Below are 18,257 nucleotides of genomic sequence, written 5' to 3' on the forward strand. Positions count from 1 at the left end.
ATAAGTTTCAAAAGATAAAGCTAAAAAAGAACACATTTTTGAAAAATGCTAATTTCACACTGTTTTACGACTTGAATTGATTGCTAGCACAAGCTTTGTAAACCTTTGTATTGGATTGTATAAGTTATAATAATACGAAACAAGAGTATGCAACTGCTTTACTTCAATTTTGACCCAAAGGTTAATTGAACTTATTGTTATATCATTTGTTATCATTTATAGTATGGATTTAGAATCTTCCTGTTTTGTACAACATAGCCGCTGCAATATGAAACTGTTTTGTAAATTGCTTGGATTAGACGGTAATAAAAATGCTGATTATTTTATTTCATATCTTCTCTCAAAGGCGTATGAAAATAATGTATTTGTGTCTACACGAATATCCGATTTCAAGCTTATCCGATTCTTGCATGGGAAAGAATGAAATAAGTAACTGAGCCGCGCCATGAGAAAACCAACATAGTGGCTTTGCGACCAGCATGGATCCAGACCAGCCTGCGCATCCACGCAGTCTCTGACCAGACTGTGGGGATGCGCAGGCTGTCTTGATCCATGCTGGTCGCAAAGCCACTATGTTGGTTTTCTCATGGCGCCGCTCAATTATGGAAAAGTCTCGTATTGATTAATCAAACTATACAACAAAAATGTATTATGGATAACAATGAATGCCAAACGTTTGCTAGTCAATAATGTATTAAGTCCTTTAAATGGCTTTCCGCTTCTATGAACGGTGTAACTTAAGAGTATAATTCTCCGCCATTCTCCTATTACATTGAGAGACGAGTCTTCTCCCTAAGAGGTGAAGGCCACATATCGCAAAGTTGGCCAACCACAAATAGAAACTGTGGTGCGGGGAGGAAGCAGAAGGGTTGGTTCAAATACCCATAAACATGTACAGATATAATAGAGAGATATCATGAAAGATTAAAAAAAAATGGGGATGGAATAAAAATGCGGGAAGAGGAAAAGGTAAGTAAAACAGACTGGCATAAAAAGTAGGCTAGGAATCAAAGGGGCTGAGAGATGTAATTGGAAGTACATGTACATCATATAAAATGAATGGACAAAAAAAGCAAGTTGAAAATATGAGAACCACCTTGGAACAGTTAAATCTTGCGTAAAAGGAGACCGGGACTTTAAAGCGATAACAATTTGCCAATCTTACACTTACTGCCATCACAGTATCGGGAACATACCTGCCAGGGTGGTATAAAGTAAAGCATTAGTAACGTGATCTTAAAATGATGATGTTGTACCCCATTGGGATAAGATATTATCCAATTACTTGTGTTCTCTTATTTTCTACAACCGCCGTAGTTGTAGCACTAGTGATCACATGCCGGTAGTTTTTTCCCATGAAACAACATATTTTTATTGCATTTTTCTTAAATATTGGAGGATAAATTACATTACCTGCAGCATGATTACGATCATTAGTGTAAAAAGAAATTCCGACAGGGATAAATTCTCGCATACCAGAAGTCTATTCCGAATTTCTCGTTCTATCGGGGAAATGTGCCGAAATAGATAAAAAAAAAAAGCATTGTTTTTGACTGACTAGTGAACATTTACTACGATGTCAATGTTTCATTTGCGCAATTCATTGGAATTTATTCCATAAATACATAAGTTTGTTTGTTTTTTTGTTTTGGGTTTAACGCCGTTTTTCAACAGTATTTCAGTCATGTAACGGCGGGCAGTTAACCTAACCAATGTTCCCGGATTCTGTACCAGTGTACCAGTACAAACCTGTTCTCTGCAAGTAACCGACGCTCTACCTACTGAGCTAAGCGGGCGGGTCCATAAATACATAAGACATATGAATATGGCGGTGTTGCAATTTCTTTGAAAGCCATGCATGTATTATGCCTGTTTGATGTACGCATGATTCTTTGAAGTTTTCTGTTTGTTAACAATTTATTTGTAAACACGCAAATTAATTGTGATACAAACAAAGTTTCTGAACATTGATTGTTGTTATCTCCAAGAACAAATGATGATAGCGCTAATGTAATCAATCATATTTTCAGTCCATCCCAGGAAAGTTTAGTCCCGCTGAGTGAATATGTGAGTGATGTTTGTGTGATTAGGTCATTAACTATTCCCTCTCTAAATGTGTTTTTTAATTACTTGTTCTTCATTTGCGTACTTACAGCTGCTTAATACAGCCCTTTAATATTTCAGGCTTCATACTACGTATATCCTTGCAGCTACGCGCCGGGTAATGTTGGTCATTTCCGCATTAATTGTTCTTATTATTATTAGCAGTAATAGAAGTAGTAGCAGTAATAAAAATACAGGTCTCTAATTTATATCTACGTTCATTAGGGTTGCGAGTAGAAATTAGCAGCAAAAATCAAAACATTGTGAAGTGTACTGGAGGATATGACATAGGCGTTAGGTTCGTCTGCATTTTTGAAGTTCGAACGAAAATGTCTTTTACCCTCGAATTTCAAGATAAAACTAATGCTGTTCACATCCAACTGCTCTTGTAATCGCGAACTTCAGACTTCATTACGTTTTGCGACTTGGATAACGAACCGAAAGATTGCTTTTGAATTGCTTATCTAACGCTTTAGAGAAAAACAATTAACCGAAAAAAGTTCTTTATTTATGCAGACGTTATTTGCTTTCAAATTAAGATATTGTGAAAATGATTGCAATTGGTGATACAAAAGCGATTGAATGTAAACAACGATATCAGTTACGTAACCTTTACCGACTGTAAACACTATATTTGTTATGTTTAAATGAACATATCCAATACTACATTTAATTCAAGTATGTATGTTTACATTTTGACTTAATAAAATAAGCGGATTGCAGAATGGACATATTATTAGAAAACAATTTATGAAGGATATATTACAAGTTTGAGCAATATTTATATGCCGGTGAAGACGTTAAGACGTTATCAAATTCTGGATTTCTAAGGTAAGTGAAGAATTTTCATTGATTTATAACAACTATAACTGATAAAATATTTTGGATAGACTATGTTAAAAAATTAAAACGTCCTTGCTGTAACCTTGCATTGTGTCTTCCTTTATTTTTTGTTGTTATTTTACAAATAATTTACTGTCACGAAAGATTTGTATAAATATACCTTTCGTATTCAATTTTTTCTGTGGCAGTCATATATGCTATACTGTTACACGGAGTTAGAAGTCAATAATCTTAGAATTTTTTCAAAAAAAGGTTAATAAAAAAAAGATAAAATAAAAGTCCTTTCATGCGAATATGAGGAGTGTGTGTAGCAATGACTTCCATATATTTTATTAAAGTCACTTTGTATATTATGTTTTGATCAAAGATTTTGGTTGTGTCATATGGATAAATTTAAGCCATCTTATAATTTTACTATTTTACAACCCTACTTCCTTTTTTAAAAACATAGCTAATCAAATTTGGTTTTAACATAAAAACATATTAAAACACGTGTAATACCACTTTCGTTTTGATACAAAAATGGCAATACATAGTATATTTTCATGTATATCACATGTGGAGAATGAGAAAATACATGTAATGAATGAGACATACTACATGCATGCTTTTTTTGTACACAATTGAAATCATCAACAGCGTATTCTTACTATCACTATTCATAGTATAGTATAGAAAACTTAATAAAATTGTGGTGCTGCCAGGAAATAAGACTTAACCAAATATTTTCTTCTCAAGTCATTAAAGTGTGTGTAATTGAATATATAATGGAATTCAGCAAGAAAACATTTTGAGCATTTTTATGTGTATATCTGGCGTCCCTTTAATAAAGTTGTTCTCGTTTAAAAACTAATCGCATAAAGTATTATTTGGCATTCTTTGCAATTGTGAAGATATTGTGTGGGAAGTATCTCTGACAAATAAAAAAAAGAACTGAACTTTCGTCATAACTACATGTCAGATATGTTATTTTCATCATCGTTTCAAAAATGTCTTGAAATAATTCACCCTATTTCGAAATATTTTAGCCATAACAAGGAGTATTGCCTTATAATCAACATCTACAAGAAAAGTTATTTTGACTATTGGATCTTGCTTATCTGATCCGTCTATCAGGTGAAAGCCAGTGTCTATACTTTTTTATTTTATTTTTTTTTGTTACTTATACACAAACATGGTTACGCCTTTATCCCGAAAGTCTATAAAATGTTATGTACGTAATAGTGACGTTAAGTGCCATGTTCTCAAACAAATTTTAATAAAACCTATGCTTCAAATACATGTATCATTTTTTCAGTATCCTTTCCCCACCAGTAATTTAAAAGTAAAAATAACGTATTAACGACTGATGGCCCTTTTACGCCTCCATAAAATCCACATTTATTTTTACGCAAGTCATTTTGAAAATATTGCTGAAATGTGTATGTTAACTCTTAAACACAGAAATATGTGACGCTTGAGGCATATACTGGGTTCAATCCCAGATATTTCTAAATTGTTAGAAAGGACTTAAAATTGACTCTCCATCTACAAAAAAGTCTACGCGCTTACTTTTAGACACGTTGTCATGAAATGTAGTCCAACAAGTGTAATTATTGCCATTAAAATTATCTATAAAACGCCAATAAATAATAATTGAACAAGTCGCGTGATGGTAAAAAATTTGAATTTTCTGTCCGTTAGCAATTAGCCTGCTGGCGGCAGGTAATTCTGCCTTTGCGACCAGTGCAGATCAAATATATGTGCATAAACTACTTTTTTCACTGGATCCGCCCATATATTACCGGAAGAAAAATCGTAAGCAAACAAGGCAATTCACGTGCTGTTAATAAATGATTTTTGAGTCGGCTAAACGCTGAAAGCGTTTTGACGAGTCCTTGCTGTTCAGCGATTCTCTAAATGGACCAAATAACACAGTGAAGGGATGTAGTTCCATTAGATTTCTCAAACTTCAAACAGTTCACTGCATGAATGAAGTTAAGTTATGTCAATTCCCGTTGCTATGACCAATATACGATGTAATCTGTCATATTTATGACTTGTAATTGTGCAATACTCGAATGTAACTCATTAAGCATAAATGTGCATTTTATGAATTGCGCAGGCTAACAAAGCTTGCGTAACATCCAGCGAAAGACAAAAAATAGTTCCACAGGGCTCCAGATAAGTTGCGTATTAGCGTAAATTACGTATAGAAATAATGCAAATACGCATGTCTAATAATTTGTAAGCGTATAAAAACGTATATAAAATTACAGAAATGCACACAATGCTTTTTTAAAAACAAAATCTGAATCGTCTGGATGCGTTAGGTAACATAGCCGATCCCGATCAGCCTTAATTCTCCCACATTGAACGTATACACGCATCGTATGATTTCTATAAACTTTGCGTGGGTTGAATTTTGCAGTCAGTAAAGGGATAAATTATCGGAAGAAGAAGCTCTTACTGGTTTGTTTAGTTACTACAGATATTAAAAATGATTTTAATTTTTATTTTTCGAGAAATAAACAAATCGGCGAAACATTAAATTGTATTTTCTTGTAGTTTTTGAAATCGAAAGTAGATCGTCTATGTTTGGCTGCTTTCACGAAACGAAACAACTTTTTTTATGAAAAGATTTAAATAAGAGGTAATTTAACCGTAAACTTCAATGTCAGATACTGCCAATTGCTGCTAAATGTCTTCGTATCATCACAATTTGTAAAATATATTGTTGAAACTGGAAAAAAGTGTAATCGTATCCGGATATAATATTTTGGGTAAATATCGAGCTGTGTTATGAAATTTTAACATTCAAGTAACATACATGATAGATATTATTGTAACAGAAATGATTCTAGAATTTATTTTTATTACACCTACATATAATCTATGTCAGACTCGTATTCTAGTCCTGAGGCATGATCTGAAAGTAAAAAGATGAAGTGACAGTCATACTTTGGATATTGTAATACTAGAAAGAATCTAGATCGTAACCTTTCTGGAATTTTGACTGGTTTGGATAATTTGCTTACGATTCAGGTTCGCAAAAAAATGAAACCGTCACCCATTCTGCTTTTCATGATGACATATGACTTGATTTTTGCAGTCAGTAATCGGATAAATTATCCCGAGAAAGAGCTCTTACTGATTTGTTTAATTACCACTGATTTTAAAAATGATTTTATTTTTTATTTTTCGAGAAATAAACAAATCGGCGAAGCATTAAATTGTATTTTCTTGTAGTTTTTGAAATCGAAAGTAGATCGTCTATGTTAGAGTGCTTTGACGAAACGAAACAATTTTTTCTATAAAATGATTTAAATAATTTCACCGTAAACTTCAATGTCAGATAGTGCCAATTGCTGCTAAACTGTCTTCATATCATCACAATTTGTAAAACATATTTTTGAAACTGGAGATTTTGGCGGTATAAAAGAAAGTGTAATCATATCCGGATATAATATTTTGGGTAAATATCGAGCTGTGTTATGAAATTTAAACATTAAAGTAACAGACATGATAGATATTATTGTAACAGAAATTATTCTAGAATTTATTTTTATAATGCATACATAGAATCAATATCAGACTTATATTCTAGTGCTGAGGCATTCCCTGAAAGGAAAAATATGAAGTGACAGTCATTCATACTTTGAATATTGTAATACTAAAAAGAATCTAGGTAATATTTAGAAATTGAAACATAAAATTTTCAGTTAGAAATCGCACCAAAGGCTGTATCAAGGGTCTACATTTTCAAAATTTCCTTGTGGTGATACCCCAAACCTACTTGCAGGAGGGGGTATCCTCCCACACCCTCCCCATATTGCCACTTTACAGTTTGATACATTTGCCTTTTACCACCTGCCACAATGCCCATTTCAAAATCTGACTGCAGTTCAAAGCGGGAAGGAACACCCCTCCCCACACCCACCCTGCTACCGACCACGTAAAAATGGATCAAACATTTTTTCAGCCCAGTCTGGGCCTGTCTGTCTACATGAATCAAAACGGATAATTGAAAGTACATAGACTTGGGGACTACTGACATGGTTTTGAAGGGGTTAACAGGTCTGAAATAGAATAATTGATGGTTTTAACTAAAAAAGAACTGCATTTATTAATATTGGTTATCTTTTCCGAAATTGGTAGCTAGTCCGAGTAACTTCTCTTAGTTTTGAATGCGCAATTTTCCTGTCAGTGTAAACATTCATGACACTATATATTGACACTCAGCAACATTTACATATCTTTAAACGCAAAAGTAAGTATACTTTAAATTCACATCCCTTATAATATGATTGAACAATACCTAGAGTGTGTGACACGGTTATTGCCAGGCCCCTTATCTGTAAAATATCTGAACAGTTCTTTCGTCCTTCCGTTACAAATTGTATGTGGCAATCCGCGCAATAAAAATTTCAATATATAAATTTTCATATTCAAATTTTATCATGTGCGAATATATACCAGCCGATAATTGCCTGTTTTGGTAATGCCGGAGGCAAATGTTTACTGGAAAAATATTTATAGTCATGGGCAGTATCTTAGTGTCACCTGTCAAATTGTAGTTTGTACTTTCAACATTTTTATTTTTGCGAACCACTCTTCAATTTTAGAGAAATATATTGGGTTTAAATACTTGTATAATGTCAATCAAAGTTTTACTAGGCATCGATTGAATGTCCATTTCATCTATTGTAACAAAATCTCTGTTCAGTTGGGGAAAAAAACTAAAACCAAACTGAAACTGGTAGACTATACTACCAGTACATCAATCATTAGCCGACTCTCAGGCCCTTCAGGCCTTTGATTATTTTTGAAATGCTTTCCCAGGTACGTATATGCATTTTTGCGCAGATTGACATCTGGTATCTGCGTCATAACTACTTCTTGTAGCATAAAAGATCTGTGTATGTGTGTGTTCGGGTTTAACGTTTTCAACAATTTTTCAGTCATATAAACGACGGTGTCTACTTGTAGCAGTGAGCACAATGCCCAACTTTATAGTGCTGCCTCACTGGAATATCACGCCGTAGACACGTGGCATGATACCCCACCCTGAAACCGGGCTGACCAGTCCTAGCACTATCCTCTTAATGCTGAACGTCAAGCGAGGAAGCTACTAGTACCATTTTTCACGTCTTTGATATGACGCGACCGGGGATCGAACCAACGACCTCCCGCTCTCGAAGCGGCATAAAGATCTAAACCATAGAATGTTTTACTGTATCAGTTATCAACGCTAAATGCACTGCCCCCAACAATGTTCGTACTCACTTCTCCTTTATCCCCCTTTCTTATAAGCCGCATACCGATAAAAGAAATTACTTTGTTTCATATAAAATTCAGCTACTTCAGATCAATTTTGATACACCTAATTTCCACAAGATATCCATAAATTTGCTTCAAGAAAAGGAAAAGAAAAAGGGGTGTTGAATAGTATGCAGTGTAATGCAAGTCAACTGAAGTCAGTTACCCTCATCTTGCCGCATTTCAGAAAGCGATCAGCAGAATAAATACAGTACTTTCGCGAAAAATAAAAAAAAGGATATATTTATTAGGGACTACACCACGGAAGCACATTTGTGACCGAATTACTGCTATATAACCTGTCAGAAGTCGGCGTCGATTCAATTTTTTTAAGTCATCACATATGAAAACAATACATTTAATCGGCGCGTAATGTTTTTTATGCAACAATATTGACAATACACGTTTGTTTTGTGTATTAATGTCTGCAGAAGCCTGAAACAAACGTGTCTGCAGAAGCCCTTGGGATATGTTTGTGACCTCGACCTTCGGTCTCGGTCACAAACATTCCCGCTGGCTACTGCAGACAAAAAACGTATATTATCCCTACATTCGTGCATGCTGATCATGGTTTTCACTGTTCGCTATTCAGTCAGTCAATTTTCAGTGAACACCCATTTCAATAAGAAGTGGTACTGCCCAATTCGAATGATGGACCAGTCCATTTTAAAAATTTAGCCAGGTAGATGTTAAAGCATAATCATTGCTATGAAATATTAGCACTATAACTTTTATTTTGTGTTACACTGCATTATTCTACATTAAATTTTGCAGTTAATTTGAAATAATTTCTTAAACACTTTTAAGAATAAAATCTAGACAACAGGCTGTAGGAAAATGATGATTCTTAAATCTGGAAGATTAAAGGTGATTTGATTTCTTCATTTACTTAATGCTATTATTTGAGAAAAATTGGGCGGGTCTGAACAGTTTTAAATAAGATGAGTGTCATTGGTCTAGACGGTGCTTAGTTTACAGTTATCAGGAGTATAGTATTTTACAGAATATTGTATAAGGTCGAAATTATACCAAGTAAAATTATGAGCCTAAATTGAAAAATGAGTGTATACAACTAGGGTTGCTAGGGTTCTTATTTCATAATAATTATATATGATTTTAAGTACTGAATATATGGAATGACAAAAGAGACAAAATCACCTCCTGTGGGTGCTAATCTAGTAACTGGTAATATGCAAGACATTTATCATGGTTCCTGTCAATTTTTCTTAGAAAGGTTATGACGAAGTGGCCATTATTCAATTAGTATGCCAGACGTTTGTGTTTATCTTTTGGTGTCATTTCCTTACCTTTTCAAACACGTCGTAATCTATTTGTATGATGAATCTTGAGTGTACTTTACTGTTTTTAAAACATTATTTCATCAGAACTCATGTTTGAAATGGCTAGAATTTCGAACATTTATGTTTTAGCAGCTATGATTTTTTCCCAGGTGCTTTTAAGGCAAGGCCTAATTTATCAACGTATTAAGTTTTGGACTTAAATTGATATTTTTACTCCTTTTTGCCGTTTTCACCGACTTTGCTGAAACATTTACATGAATGAGCATTCGACCTACACTAACATCTCAGCAAAACAGTAAATTTAAAAGAGAGTTGTAACATGTTTGCATGAAAAGGGCAGGTGTTTTCCCAAACCCGAGGGGCAGCATGGATTGGAAAACGGAGCGCCAACCTTACTTTATCAGACATATTATGTAATGATTCAACATTTACAAAGTTAAAAGTCTTAGAATCTTAATTGTCGTACAGCACACAGCTATACAAAGTGTGCGTGTTTATAAAGGCTGTGGTCTCGTAAATGTTGTTATCCCAATTGGATATCAAGACGTTATCATGGTGTAGAGGCTGAATGACCGCTATGCAATAAACTTCTTAATGATGTAATGTCTTACCGTAGATGACATATATGTAAATATGAAAATGTTTCATGATAATGCACGAATTAAATGTCTGCTACGGAGATCATAATTATATTAGTCGGTAAGATTTAAAGTTGTTTTGTGATGACGCTTCGAATACCAAGTGTGGTGTTAATTAAATGTGTTTTTGGCAATTCAACAATGTCCAAACATTTCTGAAGTAAATTACTTCAATGTTTACCAAAATGGCCCAAGGATAAAATTAAATGTGCACAACACGGAAATGATCATCCAGTTATAATCGTCTTGTGGCAAGTAGTTCAGTTGCCATGGTAATCTAGTGACAGTTGAAGATTAGCATTTCTAGTACCTTCATGATCAAAACAACACAATGCTGAACACGTCGGCTTTACCTGTTGACAGAAAGGTAATCTCATTTTATACAAACCATCGGCATAGACAATATATATATGCTCGATATATTTGGTTAGCTAAATTAAAATATTTATTTCTTCTTTTTGTTTTAAGTAAACAAGAGCAATGTCGTTTTGGCGGGAGTCCATCTATCTTATCCATATCAGTTATGTCAGTATGTTTATATCTAAAGTCTTTCAAAAATAGCATTTTCATTTGTTCATATTATTTTTTCTTTGTAAATACTAGTTTATAGTGTTCATATATGGATGAATTACATTGCTGAAAGTGTAAGTAAAGTTTCTGACATGGGAAGTATGGTAACTGTTCCTATAATTTGAAATACATGTATTGAAGAATGCTTTTTGAGAAGCATCAGCTGTTTGATTCACCTATTCTGAAACAGGTTTTTTGAAAGTAAAATGTCTGAGTTGAAATGAAAGGAAAGTGCTTGAAAATTTAAAAAAATCCAAAATTTCGTGGACCAACTTTCATAAACAGTTCATTCTAATCTAAATTATGAAAGGTTTTATCCAGTTCTCGCTTAACAAAGAATCAATGAATTGAAATCCTTATACGGCAAAGATGTATTTTGGATTATATTTCAAACCCAAAAGCTTACCAATCAGCTTTGAATGTTATTTCATTTCAATAAATTTGGATATACATTTTCCGCGCAAAAATAATGTGTTATCCTTAAGGTTTACATTTATCATTTGTTCTTCCTTCTTTTTAGTGACCCTGACCTTAGCAAAAGAACTTTTAATCTCGAATTTCTGTTTTCTCATTGAATATGTGGAAACCTTAACAAATGTGAACAGAACGTCCACTACTTCTTACTGACTGTTATTCTCCAAAGACGATTATATGTTTCAGTATGGCGATGTTTCAAACTACAAACTATGTCGAAACCTTAACAAGTGTTTGTCCGCTTATTTGATGTACGCATAAGTGCACTGATCTCAGTTAGTTAATAATTCATTTATAAATACATGTTCACAAATTTCTGAAAATGTAGATTTATTGATCATTTTGCATGAAACTGTAATGTATTTCGTACATGAAAATGTAATGTATTGCGTACTTTAAAATGTAATGTATTTCGTACAAATACAAAGACTTTTTCTGAAGATAGAGTGTGTTTTTATCTCCAAGAAAGAAATTATACTTTTGCCATAGTAATCAATCATATATTCAACAACTTGCTGGAAGGTATTCTCTCTGTGAATATGTGACAGATGTTTCTTTGACTTACATCATTAACAATTCCGTCTCGTACTGTGTCCTTTAAACATTTGTTTTGTCCTCATTAATCAAATTTGTTTACTTGGTCGCATTCTATGTTAATACATTCATGCATACACTGCTGTAGTATTTTGAGGGAACTGTGTTTCTTTGAATGTTGCAAGTTTTAGTTTGATCTTTGCCCTACTAGTAGTCACAACAGTTTACTCCAATTATTTTGTATGCCATTTTGAAAGAGAAACTATTGTTACATTGTAAATATTTGTCTGTCAAAATTAAACGTAAAGGTATATTTCACACGAAAACAGAAAAAGATTTGTATAGAGTAACAACGATTATTCCGAAAGTGTGAAAAAGAAAATTTACAGTCAAATAAGACCATTGTCAAAATTGTAGTTTCTTTAATAATGTATCTGTTAATTTGAGAGGCCAGGCTATACATTATTATTGACATGGTTTTTCATACTTTATTTCTCTTCTATAGTATCAAATGTTATCTTATTTTTCTTTCATTTAAAATCTATCTGAACAGTTTTAAATAAGATGAGTGTGATTGGTCTAGACGAAGTTTAGTTTACAATTGTCAGGAGTATATCATTTACAGTATGTTTTGTAAGGTCAAAATTATGCAAAGGAAATGTATGACTATTTTGAAAAACGAGCGTACACAACTAGGGTTGCCAGGGTTCAAATTTCAAAATGATTATATATGATTATAGGTTCTGAATATAAGGAATGACAAATGACAAAAAAATATTTCCTGTGTGTGCTCTTCTAGTAACTGCTAATATGCAAGACATTTATCATGGTTTTTAAAAGGGTAACGAAGAAGTGGCCATTAATCAATTAGTATGCCAGACGTTTGTATTTTATCCTTTTTAAACACGTCGTATTCTATTTGTATGATGAATCTTTAAGTGTACTTTATTGTTTTTACAACATCATGTCACCAGAATTCTTGTTAGAAATGGCTAGATTTTAGAACATTTATGTTCAGCTATGATACATCCCAGGTGCCATAAACACATGATAAAGGCCAGGCCTAGAATTCATCACTGTATTAGAGTTTGGACTTAAAATGATAAATTGTCTTTTAGCCTTGACACTATTACCGACTTTCCTGACACATTAACATGAATGAGCATCAACTTAAACTAACATCTCAGCAAAACACTAAAATAAAAAATAGTGATCGAACACCTGAATTGGTCAGGAGTTTTCCCAAATCCGAGGAATAGCGTTGACTGGAAAACGTAGCGCCAGCCTTACTTTATCAGACATGTTAGGTAATGTTTCAACATTAACAAAGATATCTTAAATTAAAAATCACTCATACAGTATGACGTCATAATACGGCATCAAATTATGACGTCAGTATGTGCACATGTAGTTTGTCTTTTTTCGCAGGGAAAAGGAAAGATTTACCTGGCTAACATTGTTTTCCTCGATAGTGTAGGCAAAATTGAAGAGGTTGGTAGAACTACGAGCAAACGTATATAATTTCTGTACTTCATTTCTGATCCAAGACTACACTTATTGTTTTAGGTCTACGATATGGACTGAGAATATTTTTATTTTGTGCACTAAATAATTGATATTCTTATGTAACGATTTTTTAAAATTTCATTTCTCTTAAATGACCAAATAATAAACATTGCCTACAGCATATCTACGATCAGTAGTACAAACGAATCATAAGCCTTAAATACTGGCAAGGATACATTCTAGCGCATTAGATGTCTGTTTTCGCAGGGAATATGTGTTAATCTTAACAAACGTGAAAAGAACAGACACTACATCTAACTGACTTGTATTCTCCAAAGACGATTATATATTTCAATATTGTATGTTTCAAACTACAAACTATGTCAAAACCTTAGCAAGTAGATTTGTTTCTATTTGTCCGCTTATTTGATGTACGCACAAGTGCACTGATCTCAGTTATTTAATAATTCATTTATAAATACATGTTCACAAATTTCTGAAAATGTAGATTTATTGATCATTTTGCGTGAAAATGAAATGTATTTCGTTCAAATGCAAAAACTTTTTCTGAAGATTGAGCGTGCTTTTATCTCGAAGAAAGAAATTATACTTTTGCTACAGTAATTAATCAAATATTCAACAACTCGCTGGAATGTATACTCTCTGTAAATATGTGACAGATGTTTCTTTGACTTAGGTCATTAACACTTCCGTCTCTTACTGTGTCCTTTAAACGTTTGTTTTGTCCTCATTAATCAAATTTGTTTACTTGGTCGCATTCTATGTTAATACATTCATGCATACACTGCTGTAGTATTTTGAGGGAACTGAGTTTCTTTGAATGTTGCAAGTTTTAGTTTGATCTTTGCCCTTGTCTGAGTACAGATTATAATACGTTTTATCATTTCATTTATTACCTTATTTTGTCATATGTTTAAGAGGTTAAACGCTATACTATATGGAAAATTACAGTTTGAGAAAGGATATCCCTTTCTACAGAACTATACTGAACAATACTTAGCTAATTAATGCGAACCTAACTTGTATTTAGAAAAAAAAGTGTGATTACACTTCTATATGTCATGACGAATATAAAAAAAGGCAATGTCTGAATACAAACACTAATTCAGAAAGATTGAGATATTTACTTGTCTTTTAGAACCATGGAGTACATTGAAATGTTTACTCCAGCCGGTTTTAGAAGGGACATGAGGGGTGTTGCATAAGTATTACACTACCTGTCATGAACAAACTCATTCAAACCAAGTATGACTTAATTGTGATTGGTTGCGTTCTATGCTTCCAGTGGATTTTCTGATAGACTCTTTACTGATAGAAGCAAAACCATCTTCGTTACATCCGATGAACCTTGAAAGCTTCGGAATAACTAGCAGCTCATAAATGTTCGCTTTTATTCATTTTTTGTTCTCCTTAAATGTTTTATATGAAACAACGATGAATTATGCATTCACAATTCAAAAAAACAATTAGAAGCAATTATGCAAATGATTCTAATGGGAAATAAAGCCAGAAATTCAGGAGCAAAATTAGTACAGAAATAAATCGCGGCTTAGTAGCGACGTTATTGTATAATTGTGTGTGGAAGCTGAACTATGGGGCTATGTATTTCATACCAAAATTGAATCCGCTTAACTATGATTTACATCTTATGGTTACAGTTTTTAACTCATGATTGATCTAATATTGGATACTTTTGAAGATAAAATAAATCTCAACTAGCCGCGGTTGTTGAAATAGGAAATGTTCTAAAATTGCGTCAAAACGCTTGTAATGTCCGTGAAAATGCACTTTCCTGTACTATTATTGATATAAATTGATGTCAAAATAGTTTGCTCCAATATTGTGTATGTTATCTTGAAAGAGAAAATATTATTAAAACATTTTGTGTATCATTGTCAGAGATATTTGTTTGTCAAAAAAAGTAAATGTACAATTGACATGAAATCACAAAAGGATTTATGAGGAATAACCATGATTATTCCAAAAGCTTACAGTCAAATAAGACCGTTGTTAAATGTGGTTTCTTTAATAACGTATCTGTTAACTTGAGAAGCCAGACAAGTGTCTATACATCATCATTGACAGGGGTTTTCATACTTTTTTTCACGTTTATAGTATAAAATGTTATCTTATTATTTCTTAGTTAATAATCTATCATAATCATGTATAATTCGGTGACCTTTGAAAAAAAGCATACACACCTAGTTGATAATCATAAGGTAAGGTAATTTGATATGAGAACAATGTTACCTATGTTTGAACCGGCAATAGTTTTATGGCATCTTTATTCTTTATGAAAATCTCTTCACTAAACATCAGTATTTATCAGAAATCATTAAACATTAAATACAATTTACAATGCCATTCATATATGAATTATAAGAGACGGCATTAAACAAAAGGCCAAACATAGCTTTAAAATGTCCTTTTTATCATTATCAAATTCCTGACATTATTATCTAAAATCTAGAAATTAAACATGGCAGTTATATTAGGGGTAGTGTCAGTTAAGATTTGAATAAAATGACGATAATTAGTATAGGTCATAGATCATTTATTGACATTCTAATGCAATTCAGTTTGCGGAAACGGAGAGCAGCGTAGTGAATGCAAAACACTATCTTATTCAAAAATCTGATTCTGTTTTATTTTACAAAGGTGACTTTGAGAATAAAAGATCAAGCCTTTCAAGAGAAAATTTGAATTTGAATTTCCCTTGGGGTGCGGCCACAAATCATGCGGATGTAAATATATATACATAGCAGACGACTCACTTATCGGGTACTTTGTAGAACACAATATTACATTTTTATTCAAAGAAAATGTATTATGCAGTTTTAACTCATAATAGTCTAACAGTTTTATCTAAGCAACTATAACTTTCAAGAACTTAATTAAAGATAAAACAAGACAAAGTAATAACCACTGTCGGCTGCTTTGTATAGTAAGCGCACTCTGGTTCCAGAGGTAATACTCTCGCTGGTATACCTTTGATAATGAACAATAGGAAAATTTGGATTATATATAATTAGCAACAATAAACCAAATGGCTTTAGTGCACTTTCCGGTCAATGCTGTATTAAAATCGTGGAGATGAAACTAAGAGTGAAAGGTGTAGAAAGGTAAAGGTTGAACTATGAACGTACAACTTGCATTAAAAAAAAGAAAAAAAAACAATTTGTTATTTATATACTATTTACTATTTCTTGTATGCAGTCCCTATTTTCGTAGTTGCTCAGCCTTCATGAATGTGGGAGATCCAGTAGGCGGAACAATGAATATTCATTAATTTTGTACTTCTTCGTGATTAAGTGGACTATTTTGTTCAGTTGAAAACAACTTCGTTACTTTTTTGAAAGTCCTTCTCTTGTCATTGGATAAAAAGATGTTTGAATTATAATTTGACATCTTGATTTAGTACTGTCCGTCTGTCTGTATGTCTGTCACGCAACTCCTTTGACAACACTGGATGTATTTACACCAAACTTCCCGAAAGTGATCATTGCCAAACAAGCATAGGTGTGCATATCATCGACGTTTTCCGGTTCGGTGATTTTCAGCTGATGTTATCTAATTTTATGATGTTTTGGCAACTTCTCTTATTTCATTGGGCATATTTCCAACAAATCGTACAAAAGAAATTAGTGCCAAGCCTTATTGTGCATATTCAGTAATTTTCAGTGGAATTATGACCTGAAATTTGTATTATTGTACCTTGTCCGCGCAACTACTCTGAGACTGATACCATCTACAGGAATTGCACTCAGTTTACAAAAGTGATCATTGCTAAGCTATCAACTTTTTCCGGTTCGGTAAATTTTAGCGATAAGGCGATAATATATCGTTATTTGATATGACAATAATTTTATCTTTAATAATGCTATTTCTACATGTATTTGATGATAAGGCATTTTTATCTGTACACTAAAACTAAATTTAAAAGCGCAGCAGTTATTTTAATGTACATATTTTGATAAGTTTACGCATTTATGATGGCGGTGTGTTATGTGATTTTACAAATGGGTATTGGTAATGTAGATATTTACATTTTCAGTTTGTGGGGACAGTGGTTAATCTTTATTTTATTTTATCTAAATTTAATATATTACAGAAATACATAAAACGGACGATAAGAGCGCTAAATTTTGTATACACGGACAGGGGAAGTATTCGCTTGAGTAATCACAGATTGACACGGCCGTTTATATCTTTTGCTATATTTAGACTTGTCAAGTTTATCTTTTCTAATCAGAATATCCCAGATACAGTATATGAACTTTGTACACAGACACTCTGCTTAGAAAAACAAGGCAAATTCGGACACTGTCCACAGAACGCCACAGACCCTGTGAGTTCCTACTGTCCAGTGTTCACGTACCCGGTGTTGCTGTCAGCACTATCTGGCGTACGTGGCTCGAGCCCAGGTTGTTGCAGTGTTCGGTGCACCTCTAGCAGGTAGCCCGTGAAAGTGCGAGGAGTATCACGTGAGGGAGCATTGTCGTTACGCTCGCTTAGCGACCCTGAGAAGTTCCTCTACTTGTTGTAAGTCATCTCCGCCGTGCACCGGATCATCGTCGGTGATGTCCTCAACGAAGGCGGACATGTTATCAGAGGCTTTTATAGAGGCCTCAGCAGCACGATATTTCTCTTGGATTTGACTTTTGACGTCCACGGAGAAAGTCAAACCATCCAGGAAATAAGTTGCGCAGGGTTTCACCATTAATTTCCAGACCTGCGGAGAACCTCAACTTGACATTCTTAGCGCCATACTTATTTCTGGCCGCCTTGTATTCAGACTGCCTCACAAATCTCCCTCGGATAGTCAAATACCAGTACTACATTTTGAAAAAAAATGTGGTACTCGTTTCTTATATTTAATTAGCAAACATTTTGAAGTAATGCAAATTAAAGAGATATTTAGCATTAAAGTTACAAAAGTTTGTTTTTTTTAAACTGTAGTACATTGAAA

At 33.4% G+C, this 18,257-nt stretch overlaps 1 protein-coding gene across 4 annotated transcripts in view; it reads left to right on the forward strand.

Annotated features, from left to right (window-relative positions):
* Nucleotides 1–18,257, forward strand: part of LOC123531213 (secretin receptor-like) — a 129,467-nt gene that overhangs the window by 16,280 nt on the left and 94,930 nt on the right. The window contains exon 1 of one of the 4 annotated variants that reach the window (XM_053517147.1): nucleotides 2,458–2,934. The exons of 2 other annotated variants lie outside the window; for them this stretch is intronic. The gene's annotated coding sequence lies outside the window, so the exon portion shown is untranslated. Of the gene's footprint in view, nucleotides 1–2,457; nucleotides 2,935–18,257 lie in introns of those variants that run through there. One more of the 4 variants, XM_053517144.1, reaches the window with a different exon arrangement.

The sequence above is a fragment of the Mercenaria mercenaria genome, chromosome 11 (assembly GCF_021730395.1).
Source record: "Mercenaria mercenaria strain notata chromosome 11, MADL_Memer_1, whole genome shotgun sequence".
Classification (NCBI taxonomy): Eukaryota; Metazoa; Mollusca; class Bivalvia; order Venerida; family Veneridae; genus Mercenaria; species Mercenaria mercenaria.